We start from the raw sequence: 14,022 nt of genomic DNA on the forward strand, positions 1-14,022 counted from the left end.
GTCAAGCTTTGTGTAAATCAGTCCCTTTTTGTGAAGTTGCTGTCTTAAATGTTATTATGTACTGCAGACTCACTTTTTTATATTTTGAACACAGTAAGTGAGCAAAAGCTGACAAAACTGAGCAAAACCACTTTTTGGGATGTCCTTATGTTTCAGCACCAACAACATAAACAAACGTTATGTGGCCCAAACCTAACTACCAGTAGACCTCTGCAAATAATCAATAACTGTTCAGTAGTTTTAATTGAATACAATAAATATACAACAAAGTATAAATTAAACAAAACATTTATCAGTGTCAGAAGAGCTTTAATGCCAAGTGTGCTTGCAAACACAGGGAATTTTCTTTGGTGTTGGAAGCTTCTAGTACAGATATTCAACACAATGACAATACAAATATAATAAGATTTACAGTCTAAAACATTCTAAAATATGCATATATTAAATAAATCATTATTAACATATCAGAGAAGTTGTACAGGGCAGTATATAGAAGAATATACACATTAACAGATTGTATGTACACTTGTTGAGACGCAATTTGCACTTGTTGGGTACCTTTCATCTTTTCCATCCTGCTTGGCTTTCCTCTCAATGATCCAGTCACTACAAAATGGATAATGTCGTAAGTAGAGGTAGTGTCATATACATGTAGATTTTTTTTACATATAATAAGGCACTATAGTGCACACTATAGGAGTAATGAAAGTGGAATATTGCTCTTAAGGAGCAGTTATCTGTTTAGGAGGGAGATCCTGGGGGAAGAAACTGCTTCTGTGTCGGAAAGTTCCTGGTGTTTGGTGCTCTGAAACCAATTATCTTCTCAGCACTAAGAACTGACCATTTTAGTCTTCGTAGGTCTGATTTGGTGGCCGAGCCATACCAAACAGTTAAGTGCACAGAGCAGATTCGACGACCACTGAGTAGAACCGGGTCAATAGCTCCTGTGGTAGGTAGCACTTCCTCAATTGACGGAGGAAATGAAACCACTGCTGGGCCTTCTTTACAATGGAGTCTATGTGGGTCTCCCACTTCAGGTCCTGAGAGATGGTGGAGCCCAGGAACCTGAAGGACTCCACAGTATCCACAGTGCTGTCCAGGATGGTGAGGGGAGGAGGTGATGGAGCATTCCTCCTAAAATCCACCATCATCTCCACTGTCTAGAATGCATTCGGCTCTAGGTTTTTTGACTCCACCAGGCAGAGAGCTGAGCAATCTCCTTTCTGTAAGCAGATTCATCACACTCTTGAGTAAGGCCCATAACTGTGGTGTCATCTGCAAACTTCAGGAGTTTGACAGAAGGGTCTGTAGAGGTGCTTTTGTTTGTGTAGAGTGAAAATAGAAGTGTAGAAAGAACACATCCTTCAGGAGCTCCGGTGCTGATGGTACATGTGCTGGATGTAAATTTTCCCAACCTCACTATTGTTGTTATATTATGACCAAACACATGCCGGAACATGTGTTTTATGAAACTATAAAATATAGATATACAGAATCATTTTTTTAAGGTAAGCCTTGCAGTGTGGGTTTGGTTCAAAGTGTTTAGAACATTTCTATTTATAGTATTTATAATATAGCTAGAATGGGCAAATCCATTAAACGAAAGAGAAAATAACTAGGATAAAACCACTCTCTTCATTTCCATTCCACCTCTTAAACTTTTTTGCTCCCAGAGCGTGTACCTGACAGTCACAAATCACACATTGACCAGAACACGGAATGCACATGTGCGTTTACATTGCACACACACACACAAATTAACATATTAAACATTTATAAATCAAACAGCTCATTCATACATGCGCTCTTCCAGAATCCCCATAGTTGCGCATTAGCATTCATATAGATTCATTGCCTCAATCTCACACCACAGCCATCCCTCCGAAACAACACCTCCACAAACACCATCTACGCACAATCCAAACGTCTATATAGACATAATCGCACCAAATCCAAAAACACTCACAAACACATGTAAATACAAGCCAGAGTTTTGAGTACATGAACGGCCGGAGAGAACAATTTAGCAATTTAAATCTGATTCAAATTCAGAATCTACTCACACTCGCAGACAGTCCATGTGAAAAATATATGAATCATTCATTCATGCACGCATGGGGCCGACACACGCTCATGTAAATCATACTTTCCTGTTTCATGAATTATATAGACGTCTCAAAGGTTCTTTAGCAATAGATGTTGGAATTTAAATAGAATTTACATTATTCATAGCCACACCTCTTTCTCTTTACACATAATGTGTGTAAAAACACATGTCAGGGCCGGACGCTCATTAACACACATGGGGACGCCATTACACCTGACGCACACTCTCTCTCTTCTCTTAACCAGTTTAACACTAGAGTTTCCTTCACTTACTGTAGTTAGAGCTTACCGGGTCTATACATCTCAATGGGATAGGGCGAAATGAAATACTGAGCACTTGACTTCAGACCCCAGAAGCATTGTTCTATTTTCTGTTAAACAAAGGATCTGTGGGAGGTGCCATTAAATTGGCAATGATCAAATTTAGACAAGTGAAAATACGAGATCAAATGCTACAGAAGCAGCTTGAAGAGTTTTTATATGTTTGTATTATTTTTATGAGTAGCCTGCCATATAGTGACGCTCAGAAGGATTTATTTTGACCGCACTAATTTGATCATTTCATCCTTGAAAACACATAAAATGAGTCTGGCTGTTATGGGTTATTGCTGTATAAATGTATATGATCACAATGCAGAGACATTCAGCACAATAACATCAGCACATCATCATGGTTTGGGGTGTCATTGCTAGGGCCTGGTTTTAGTGTTATGTTGTATTCAGTATATGCTGCTTTTTTGGTGCTAACATATTAAAGAAGCCAGTCTTTTGCCGTTTTTGAGGCTTTGATTATGTTTTTTGAGTGTTTAACAATGGATAATCATGTTTCAAAAAAAAAAACCGCTTCATATTTCACATATTTCAAGTCTTTTGTTCACTGCTGTATCTCTTCTCACAAAACAACTGGATTTATTCCGGTCTATATAAAGTCCCTCCTTCCGAAACGCTCTGATTGGTAAAGCTGACCAGGTCTGTCGTGATTGGTTCCCCGCTTAGAGTTTGTGTGTGAAGATTTCCCACCCACACCATATCAGCGAGCTTCCACTTCTCAGGCTGTTGTAATTGGTCGGTGCCCCTCCCAGTGCACGTCATAAACTTTGACTTTTAGCAATAAACAGTAACACTAATTAACACTAATAACAGAAGCGTTAGTTTTACCTTCTTTTATTGGACCCGAGTTTGATATTAAAACAAGCTGATTGACTAGACATTTCCTAGCAGGACTTGAAATGACGTTTCATAGAAGTGTTCTAGAGGTATCTGCACACACACACAATATGTATTGCATAGACAGAACAGCTTTCATAGCCGATATAAAAGTTATGGAAGCTGTTATTTGACTGCGTTGCTCAGTCAAATGTTAACAATCTTAATCTGATAACCAAACACTACGGCAGTGGCTTTTCCTTTTCTCTAAAAAAGGCCTCTCCCATTTTTGGGCTTATTCCTTTCGGCGGAGGTTATTAATGCACTCGGAATAGTGACATCATTTACCCGGGAAGTGGAGGGCTGAAGTCCGGTTCCAGCCGTTCTCTGTAGTCCTTGAAAAGCAAATTCTGTTAAAGACAATATATCACTTGGCACTGAACTTTGAGCAAGAATTGTTTATGCTCTTACTGCAACAATACACACTAACTAAAGGTTGCATAATGGGATCGTTGGAATGGGACCTTTAACTTTAGTTACCAATGTGTTTAAAAATGGATGAATTAGACTCCTTAAAGGAATACTCCACCCAAAAATGAAAATGTGGTCACGAATTGTGAATTACATCCCACCGTTCTCAAATTGTTTCAAACCTGTATAGGTTTCTTTGCTCTGTTGAACAAAAAGAAAGATATTTGGAAGAATGGTAGCAACTGACATTTCTGGCACATCTTTAACTACTATTATAGAACTATTATTAAAATGGTCGCCGGATGTGCTCCAGAACTACTTGCCTTCCTAAATTATAACAAAAAATATACAATGATTTTTTCTACGGTAGACAATGGTGCCTCAGAACTGTCAGTTTCATCGAACAAAGAGCAAAATTTGGTACAACTTGAGGGTGTGTAAATGTGGACAGAATTTTCATTTTTGGTTGACCTTTCCTTTTAATAATAGTCTAAAACATCTCAAGTTGAGACCACAAGAACCTGGTTGATAAATTGCCAAGAGAACCTCTTTGCAAATGCTAGGTGTCGGGTGACGACACTGAAGATGCTGTAACATCATTTTTATTTATTGGACAATGCTTTTTATTTATAATGTAATTCAGATAGATTTGTGTTTTTTATATTTTTTCATGAGTGTATTATTATTATAAAATATGGATTAAGAGTACTCAACTCAACTCAACTCAACTCAACTTTATTTATATAGCGCTTTTTACAATTTTCATTGTTACAAAGCAGCTGTACATGAGATACATTTAATACAAGTATGAATTCTAAAGCAGCCCCCCCGGCCAGGCAGATAGTGCAAAACAATATGCAAACGGTGGTGAGGAACCCAAAACTCCCATCGAGAAAAAAAACCTCAGGGGAACCCAGGCCCAACCAGGGGATTCCAGTTCCCCTCTGGCAAAAGCTGCTGCCTCTGCACAAGCTCATCAGTGCTTGCACAACAAGGCTTAATAAAAATATAAAAATTAAAGATTATCATTAACAATCTAATAGCATTTGAAATGTTGTAGAAAAAAACAAAGTTGTCGCGTCCTTTATCCAGCTCTATCCTCTTAGCACTTGTCAGGTCACCGCTTCCCATTCTCAGCTCTGCCATCAGATCTGGGCATGAACTGCATCCTGCGGTAACCTTGGAAAAAAGAGACAAGACTGGCTGAGAGTAGAGTACTGTTCTGCACTCTTTGATGCAACAAGTACATCATTTGTTGTTGGATGTGTTCCTGGTTCCGGTTGATCTAAATAATGCAGCCTAAATCCTCTGAGGATTAATATTATGGAGGTGTAGTGTATGCAAGATTAAAAAGATGAGTCTTTAGTCTAGATTTAAACTGACAGAGTGTGTGTCCAGGTACTCCATCCAGGGTGTATCCTGCCTTGATGCCCAATGACTCCTGAGATAGGCGCAGGCTCTCCGTGACCCGAGGTAGTTCGGATAAGCGGTAGAAAATGAATGGATGGATTAAGAGTCCAAATTAAAAAAGAATAAGCGACATTCATACACGTCATTGTATGCTCTATGGTTCAGGTGTTTTGATGTTGCTTTTTGGTAAATATTTCCAGTATTCAATCATTTGTTCACTTTTAAATACACCATAAACTAATGAACATTTGTAACATATTATTTTAATTATATATATTTTTTACTATAACTTGTACTGAATTTGGCATTTGGCACACTTGGTAAAATGAAGAAAGCTGTATTTAAAAAATCTGCATTGTTTTTCCTTTAAATGTTTGTCGTTGTACTAATGTTTGGTTTCTGAGTCCTGCTGTCTTCACTGAGAAAAAAAAAGAAAAAGGAGCAACAACAAAAATTCTATATAAAGAAGTGAGCAAGGGTTAATGGTTTCAAAATAGGACTGTATTCTGTTCTGCAGCAGGTGCAGATTGTGTTCTTTGTCTTCTCCACGCGAGCACTATTTACTTGCACTCAACTCTTCAGCACTATAACAAAGAGAGGAAACGCAAACTTTCCCGCACACAAAAGGAAGTTATAGCCTCAAATTACAGGTGCACCGCACTAATACCCAACACTCCAATTCTACACGTTCACCTGGCAGATTGAATCAGGGGTAAAGGTCACATATTTTCTTTCGTAATGAGCTCTTATCTGCCAAAGACTAACAAAAAGTGACTCTGAGGCAGTGAGAGCTGTGATTGTTTGATGGTTTCTGTTCATTCAAAGGCAGTCATGTGAATCTACAGAAGGAACAACTTGACTCGTAAAATAAAAGAGAGAGAAATAGAAGACAAATACTTTGATCATTCTCTTGTGCTCCCATAAAAGTTTCATGTTCATACAAAAGTCAAAACATCATAATTGCTGATGTAAAATGTATAACTGGCCTTTAAGAGAGTTGTGAGTGGAGCATTGTAATGATCTTTTGTTTTTGTACTTTGCGCAGCATCAATAAAACAAATATTAGCCTTCTGAGGTGTGTGTGTGCTTACGTGTTGACCACAGTGCCCGAACATCTGTTTGGTGTTCTAGGAACGGATTAGTTTAGTTTGGAAGTCTCCACGCAATCTGCTGCCCCTTCGCTGATCAAACAAAGCTGTTATTTCAACCGGGAGGGTCATACCGGGGGATTTATAGGCTGCATTTTCCTGCCACTGATTTTCCGATACAGAAAAGGACTGCAGTTTCAAGCCAGCATGAAATCAAAATTGATTTCGCTATTTGTTTTCTTTATGTATTCATGGTTTATTGTGCGTGATTTGATGGGTCCACATTATTCTATAGAAACGTTTCTATAATCTTTTATAAAAATATAATAACTTCCGCTTATGAAACATCGTTTCTTATCTCCTGATGTCATCATATTTTTAAAGGGATAGTTCATGCTAAATCTCCCCCTCTTGTCTCGTCAAACCTGTACGACTTTCTTTTTTCTGCAAAAATAAAGATGTTTGAAGAATGTTGGTATCCAAACAACGACACTACCCATTCACTTCTATTGTATGGACACAAAACCAGTGCAAGTCAATGGGTACCACCGTTGTTCGGTTACCAACATTCTTCAAATTATCTTTTTTTTAGTGTTACGCAAGTCAAACAGGTTTGAAATGATAAAATGATGAGTAAATGATGACAGGATTAAATTTTTTGTGTAAACTATGCCTTTAACCCTCCACTTCCGTCACATAATTTTGATTCATAAGACTAACTTTTTAATCTAATAAATGGATCCATTTAAGTCTGACTTTTTCCAATAAGTCCTTTTTTGACAGAATCACAGTGGCAATGGCACTGAATGTTGTTATTTCTACCGCAGGCTGCCAGGTTCCAGACATCCTTAGGATGTGCAACATCCGCACCTGGATGATCACAAAAACAAATGTTTACACAAACATGCACACGTAGAGAACGCATAGCAAAGATATGAACTCAAAGCAGCATGCGCACATGACACAGCGACTGCAGGCCAGATGTGAACATTGACACTCAACCTGGAGTTCTTCTAATGAACCCCCCCCCGCAGAACTTGCTCACGCACTTTCTCTGAATTACAATGACCGCCGTCACCTTCTCTCGCTCCCCATTTCTCAAACACCCCCCCACCCTCCGCACTTCTGCAGTGTTTGTTGTTTAAATGGCATTGAGAAAATTGCCCACTTTGGCCACTTCGAAACTCCAGCAGCTGTCGGTAATCGCCTTTGCCAATGTGTGTGTGTGTGAAAAGGGTCACAGCTAGCAGCCCAGAAAGTGCCATTAAGAGAAAATGATAGTTGTGTGTCTGAAACTCCATTACACACCAAACACTTTAAAGAGTGGACTACGCTTCATTATGAGCTGCAATGAATTATTCAAAAGCCTCTCTCTCTTACTCTCGTTTTGACTCCATCTTTTTATGTCTTAAGACCTTAACCTGCACGGAAGCTTTAATGGAGGAGAGAGAGAGAGAGAGAGAGAGACAGGGCATGACCATCCTTGCTATATCTGCATCTGGGGTCTGTTTTTTTGTAGAACAAAAAAGTCAGATGGGTTATTTTCAACGAGAACAGAACAAAGGGTAAATGCAAAGAGTAGTATGTGTATGAAGAGTCAGGAACACGATAAGATGTGTTTTCCGAGTCTAGATTTTAATGATGTTGGCCGTTTGTTAAGGGGGAAATAGACATTCAAGAGTGTGTCAGCGCTTATTCATCTGTCCGCGAGTGTGTATGTGCGCCGTCGTGCTTAAGGCCATGGTGACACTGCCCCCATCTGTGTTGTGACTATTGTAATTACCCATCATGCACTGCCACTGAGTACATTAAGTGAGAGGAGAACATAAAAAACCTTCTGCTGTGTCTCGGTCTCGCTCTTTCCGTAGAAATACATCTCTTTAAAGGATTTCATTAGAGATGTGTGTAAAACTATTCACGTCAGCGCTTTTATTGCATACGGCTACTTTCTTTTCTGTTACTCGTAAGGAAAGAGAAAACCTTTTTCGACCGGCTGTCTTAAAATAGCTGGCGCGGATGTGAAAAGCTGTTAGATAATGACTCGCTCAGTCCTTTTAACAAAGAGTTAAAAGCTACTGCACATTAATGCATTATTGGTCTAAAAAAATATCATTGCTCAATGTGAAACTGTATCATAAAATTGTGTATCGGTTGCATTACGCGTTTGTTAGTCTGCATTGGAAAATTACGTTAGTTTGGAGATTAGCAACAAAAAGTTGTATTTGGGATGGTGTTGATTTCATTTCAAGGATTTACAAACCCGCACGATTGTGTATGAAGTTACGTACAGAAAGAGAAAGCATTCATGAATTCATGCAACAACAAAAAATATGCACTGTCATAAATCCATTCTTACGTACGTGAAGTGTTGTTTTAAATTGAATGCGACCATTTCCATAAGAATATTTTTTGTCAATGGTTGAAGCACAAATTTGTGCTCGTGTTTTATGAATGATACCAATTACATTTTAGTATTGGTAAGAAATCAAATCAAGCAAATGTGTCAGAACGACTTTTGGAAAAGGGTGTTTACTATATTTCAGGACTTTACGACATGTAATCCAATGTAAAGTTCTCTACCTTTCAATATATCTCTTTATGAACCTTTACCTCAAAGGTAAATGCCGTTTTATAATGCTGGTTCATTAAAGTCAGATGTTTTTTCAGATTCTTTTGTAATATAATACCGCATGTGCAAGAGGCCTTTTAAGTGAAGTGTCTTATTTTCTTGATGGATTTAGATTGAAACCACCAGCATCGCTCGATGGAGTATTTCTGTAGATAGCGTCCATTCGTCCTTCCATTCATCTCTACAACCCCCCTTCTCCCAGTAGCCTCTCCAAACATCTCTATACCATAATGACATTTGCATACAGATGCTTTCCAAACAAGCACCCCCTCCCATACCCCATAACCCTACAATCAGCTGAGTCCCGCTGCCAAGGCAACTGCACACTCGCACGCACGGCCCGGCCAGGCCCTGTTATTAGTCTACAATATGGAACACTACAAGGGTCCCGCTCCAGGTGTCCCCCTTTCATTAACACTTTTGCTGCACTCTTGTCTTAATTCTTCCTCTGTTCTGTCTGAAGTAGTGATGTGGGTGGAGGCGGAGGAGAGGGCAGGGGGTATGAGAGGGTCTTGGAGGTGGAGAGTGAGTTTTGGGGGTTTTAAAGTTGAGAATTTGAGAAATTGAGAAATTCAATTTTCTTTTGTTGCCAAACCATCTGCACATTAGTAGCTAACAAAAAAATAAAAGATATTAATGATGTATGAAGTAAAAATGAAATGGCAAACAAATTATTGAACAAAAATTTTATCACTGAAAAATTAGAAGAATTATAAACAACTTTTTTAGATTTCTGATATAATTACAAGGAGAAGACACGTATAATGTATAAGGTTTTATCTGACATTTTTGTCAAACTTGAGTAATTCAAATATTCGTATTCTGTGACAATTTATTTGTTTGATGTTTTTTCGTTGCGTTGTGCACATTTTGGTACTTTTTTAGAAGACATAAAGCTTTTTTTCTACAAAGTCAAGTGAAATCCGAAACGTATCTCAAAACCTTAGAATTTCAATGAATGCATGAACTTTTAGATTATATCAAAACAGACTGTTAACAACATGAAAATAATATTAAAAATATATAAATATTTATTAGGTTGTGGGAAGGTTTTGCAATAAAAATTCTACATAAAAAAAGTATTGCCGTCACTTTGAAACTAAAAAAGTAAAAATCAATCAATTTTTTCAAGAAAAAAGAAATGGAAGCAAATAAATTTAAAAACTTTGAAATAAAACATAACAGTAACCATAAATATACCAATAATATTGACAATGCACATAAGGATCTTTATCTATCCATAATAACACACACAGCTTATTTCTGTGGGTCTCTATGTGTCCGACCCTATTTGCATCCCGGGGGTCCTCTGCGAAACATGAAGAGTGTCATCCATTTGATTCAGTGTCTGGACTCTCTTGCGGTGCTAAAGTAAGGCTTGTTTTGGGGGGGGTCTTTAAGAACAAGCCTCCTCCACGGCAGGACATGTGCTAAGCTGATTTAGCAGGGCTTAGCAGCAGCCCACCGCAATCACACAGATTATACAAACAACAGCACACATTTCTGACTATCACCACCTGCTTTGTGCAGCAGCTCGCGAGCGCAGACTTTTGTTTCCCAGCCTTTCTGAGGATTTACCGAGCATATGTACACCTAAATATGGGTTTCTCTGTCTGAGTGTGTCATTCAAATTATAATAATGAACCTTATGTGCTGTGATTTATGTTTTGGTATAATTTTTTAGTATATTAAAAGTTTTTAGAAACTAGTATTTAAATATAAAGTGGTCATTTTTAATGATGCATAACATGTAATAACTTGTTTTATCTATGTCATGACATAGACAGAAATTATTTTAAAGAATAAAATGTATATGTTTAACCTCCTGTTTTTGTATCCGTTTTGATGAAACTTTTCACAGTTTTTTAAAACTTCAGTAGTTCATTTTGCATTTTTTTTACAATAAATAATTTTGAGATATACTAATGTTTTTTGCAGAAACAGCAACGTGAGATTATAAAAATTGTTTAAATTCCGTTTTCATGTTCATGTGTACTTAAAAAGTATTTTATGCCAAATTTCCAACTTTTACTTAAAATCGGCAAAGTAAAACAAAACATTACTTTGTCTTTTTAGTGCTCGTATTCCTAAGTCATGGATGAATGAAAAGCTTGTACTTCTGGGAGTTGTTCCGCTCAGCATTTTCTACCTCAGCTCGCTCTCTGATGTATAACATTACAAAATGCAGAACATTCAGTTAGGAACATATTATTATACTGCTCACACAGCTCTTTTATGTTTGTGTGTGCGAGAAAGCACATATGTGTTCACATCTTTTATTTTCTCAGACGCCTAGTTCCCTGTGCGTCTTAAACCTTACATCAGCAAAAGAAGAAAAAAAAGCAAAAGTAAAAAAAAACAGGAGGGGTGAGACAGTGGAAAAGTGTTTCTGTGGTAGACTGATATCTAGTGTGCCGTGACAGCTGGGTCTACTCTCTTTCTTTCCCCTTTCACTCTCCTTTCTTCAGCTACACAAAGCCTATTAAGTATGCCACTCACTTAAAAGCACCGGAGCCTCCTGCGGCCACAGGCTCCACCCAAAAGTGTGGCAGCGCTTTGTGATTGTAATGAGGCAGCAAGCCCGGCCTTGCGTGTGGAGTTCAGTATGTTTACTCATCACCCGGCCGTCCTGTGTGGGGTGGATGAGGGGGCAGAGGGGCGGAGGAGAAGTGGGTTTAGTGTTGGTAGGGAAAGACTTGTCCTGGCGAGAAAGAGGGGAAAGGGGGAGGGGCACAGACAGACTCTGGCTTTGTGCCCTCTGGCATCTCTGACCCTTCTCTGACTGGCGGTGGGGTAACAAACCTAATACTGTACACAGGCAGAAATTATGACGATCATGTAGGCTGGCACCCAGACTAAACCAGTTTTGTAAGGGTCTGTATAAATATGTAATGCTTGGGGCAAAAAGTTGTTTTTCGTTTTAAGCATTTTGAGGAAAATAAATTAACATTTAGAATCAGTAAGAATATAAAACTTTATTAAATATCTTAAAAAAATCATATATATCTTAAAAGATTATAAGGAATGTAGCAAGTAAAAATACTCAACAATAAGGTTGTATTTGTTAACATTACTTAACATAACATGAACTAACAATGAACAGTACTTCAACAGCATTTATAAGTTTTAGTTTATGTTATTTTCAGCGTTTACTAAATTCAAATGCTGACAATTTTAACATTTGTTAATACACAGTGAACAAACTTAAAATAAATCTATATATTAATCAAACATAGCAACGTAAACAAAAAAATAGTTAATTCCTAAAGAAATTATTAAAATTAACATAAAAACGTAAAATGTACAATAAAGCTAAAAACAAAACTATAATAACTTTGCTTTTTATTACAGTGATTTTGTCAGGTTTATTATTGTCATGAAAGTAAAATGTTTGTTTATAAATATATAATAGCATGTGTAAAATCAGCAGTAATATTAGTTTAAGTGATCAATCCAGTACACTTGCTTCACCTTGTTTCTGCCTCTCACGAATCTTAGCTTATCATTCAATCAAAGTTATTTCCCACTCTCGCCCAAATCATCTGCAGAGTCTGAACGCCTTCTTTTTGAGTTCTACTCCCGGGCGCTCCATACTTTGTCATACTCATACACTTTTCTCTTTGTGTGACGCAGACAGCTGTAGGGCAGGTCACGGTTCAGCGGAGACCTCTCCAACTCTCTCTCATGCGCAGCAATGATGTCGACAGGTCGGGGGGGTTATGGGCGAAGGGGCGCAGCCCTTACTCTGCGGAGGGTGCGTACAGACCCTCATTTGGCATAAGCAAGGGGGGAGGAGGCAGTCGTAAAGTTAATAGGTCAATGAGTGTATGCCATAGTGGAAGAATACAGTGGGGCGTCTGGTAGTCTGTGATAAAGAGAATCGGGCCTGCTCGTCTTCATCCAGGCCTGCTCTCGTTTTTAACTGAGAGCCTCTCTTTGTCAGAAGGCAAATTTAATAAGCGGCAAATGCATTACATGTTTTCCGCCGGCCCCCTCACCATGGCAACGCGGAGTTGGGGCATGGATATGGGCCTGGAGAGGACAGGAGTATCAGAGGAGCCATCTGCTGAAAGAGAGCCCAGATCTTGCCAAACACATCGGGGGAGATCCACACCCTCACTAACACTCTGCTCATTTCCCTCGAGTTCATTTCAGACATTTATTTCTCAGAGTTTGTTTGTTTTGGGTGAGCGGGTGCTTCAGATTGGAAAGAGGTTGAAGGAGAGGTATGTGATGTTGATGATGTAATGGGGTGCAAGGCAGAGTGAGTGAATTAGGAAGGCAAAAGCGAGAGAGAAACTGTTAATGTTGCCCAGAGGACGAGTCGTGATGCCAGTAAAAACAGGGTAGAAATAATCCTGGCTCCTGGCCTACTTTATTTTTCAAGCAGTTGTGTTGCTGTTTAAAGCATTATTGTGATTTGGCACACATACTGTAGATTTAATTCCTCTTAATGCCCCATAAAAAAGAAATGAACACTTTAAAAAAAACTGAAATATTAGTACCACAGACAAAGTTTTTCTATCACAAAGAGAGTATCAATCAATAAATTTTTCTTTAAACTGAGTTTTTACAGCAATAAACATGCACTGTTTACATTTGTTTTATTTTGTCTGTATTCTTGTTCTCTTAAAAACCAACAAACCAGATAAAGTTGTTGACTTCATTTTGTATATTCTAAAATAAAAGTGTGAGGGAGACAAATTATTTATGTTTTTTGTTGAGTGAGAGTCTTTGTATGTGTGAATTTGTTTAATCATATGTATGAGTATTTTTAATACTGTTTTGACATATATACAGAAAAAATAAAGAAAGAATTATGTCATGACTTGATGTGCTTAAACTCAAGACACTAATATGTAGTAGGCCTACTCAAACCCAATCGAAAAAATAGACATTAAATAGAAGTTTCAATTAATTTTTTTTTAAAGATTTTCATGTGTTGGGAATATTTCCTCCTAATGTGTTCAAGCTTTGTTGGAAAACTTTCTTCGCTGAAAGCGCCCAGCTGCCGGTGTGCCTTCTGTTGGCATTCTACAGGCTTTGTTGCTAAGAACTGAAGACAATTGTTTTGATTGGCTGAGAGTTTTCCGGCGGTCGTATACAATTACCCACATGCCTGTATCTGATTGGTTACACCCAACACCTACGTCGACTCGCAACCCCCCCCCA

At 38.2% G+C, this 14,022-nt stretch overlaps 1 protein-coding gene across 7 annotated transcripts in view; it reads left to right on the top strand.

Moving 5' to 3' along the window:
* The window catches only part of myt1b (myelin transcription factor 1b), an 80,046-nt gene that overhangs the window by 31,829 nt on the left and 34,195 nt on the right, over positions 1 to 14,022 (top strand). The window lies entirely within an intron of this gene.

The sequence above is a fragment of the Triplophysa dalaica genome, chromosome 20, assembly GCF_015846415.1.
Source record: "Triplophysa dalaica isolate WHDGS20190420 chromosome 20, ASM1584641v1, whole genome shotgun sequence".
Classification (NCBI taxonomy): domain Eukaryota; kingdom Metazoa; phylum Chordata; class Actinopteri; order Cypriniformes; family Nemacheilidae; genus Triplophysa; species Triplophysa dalaica.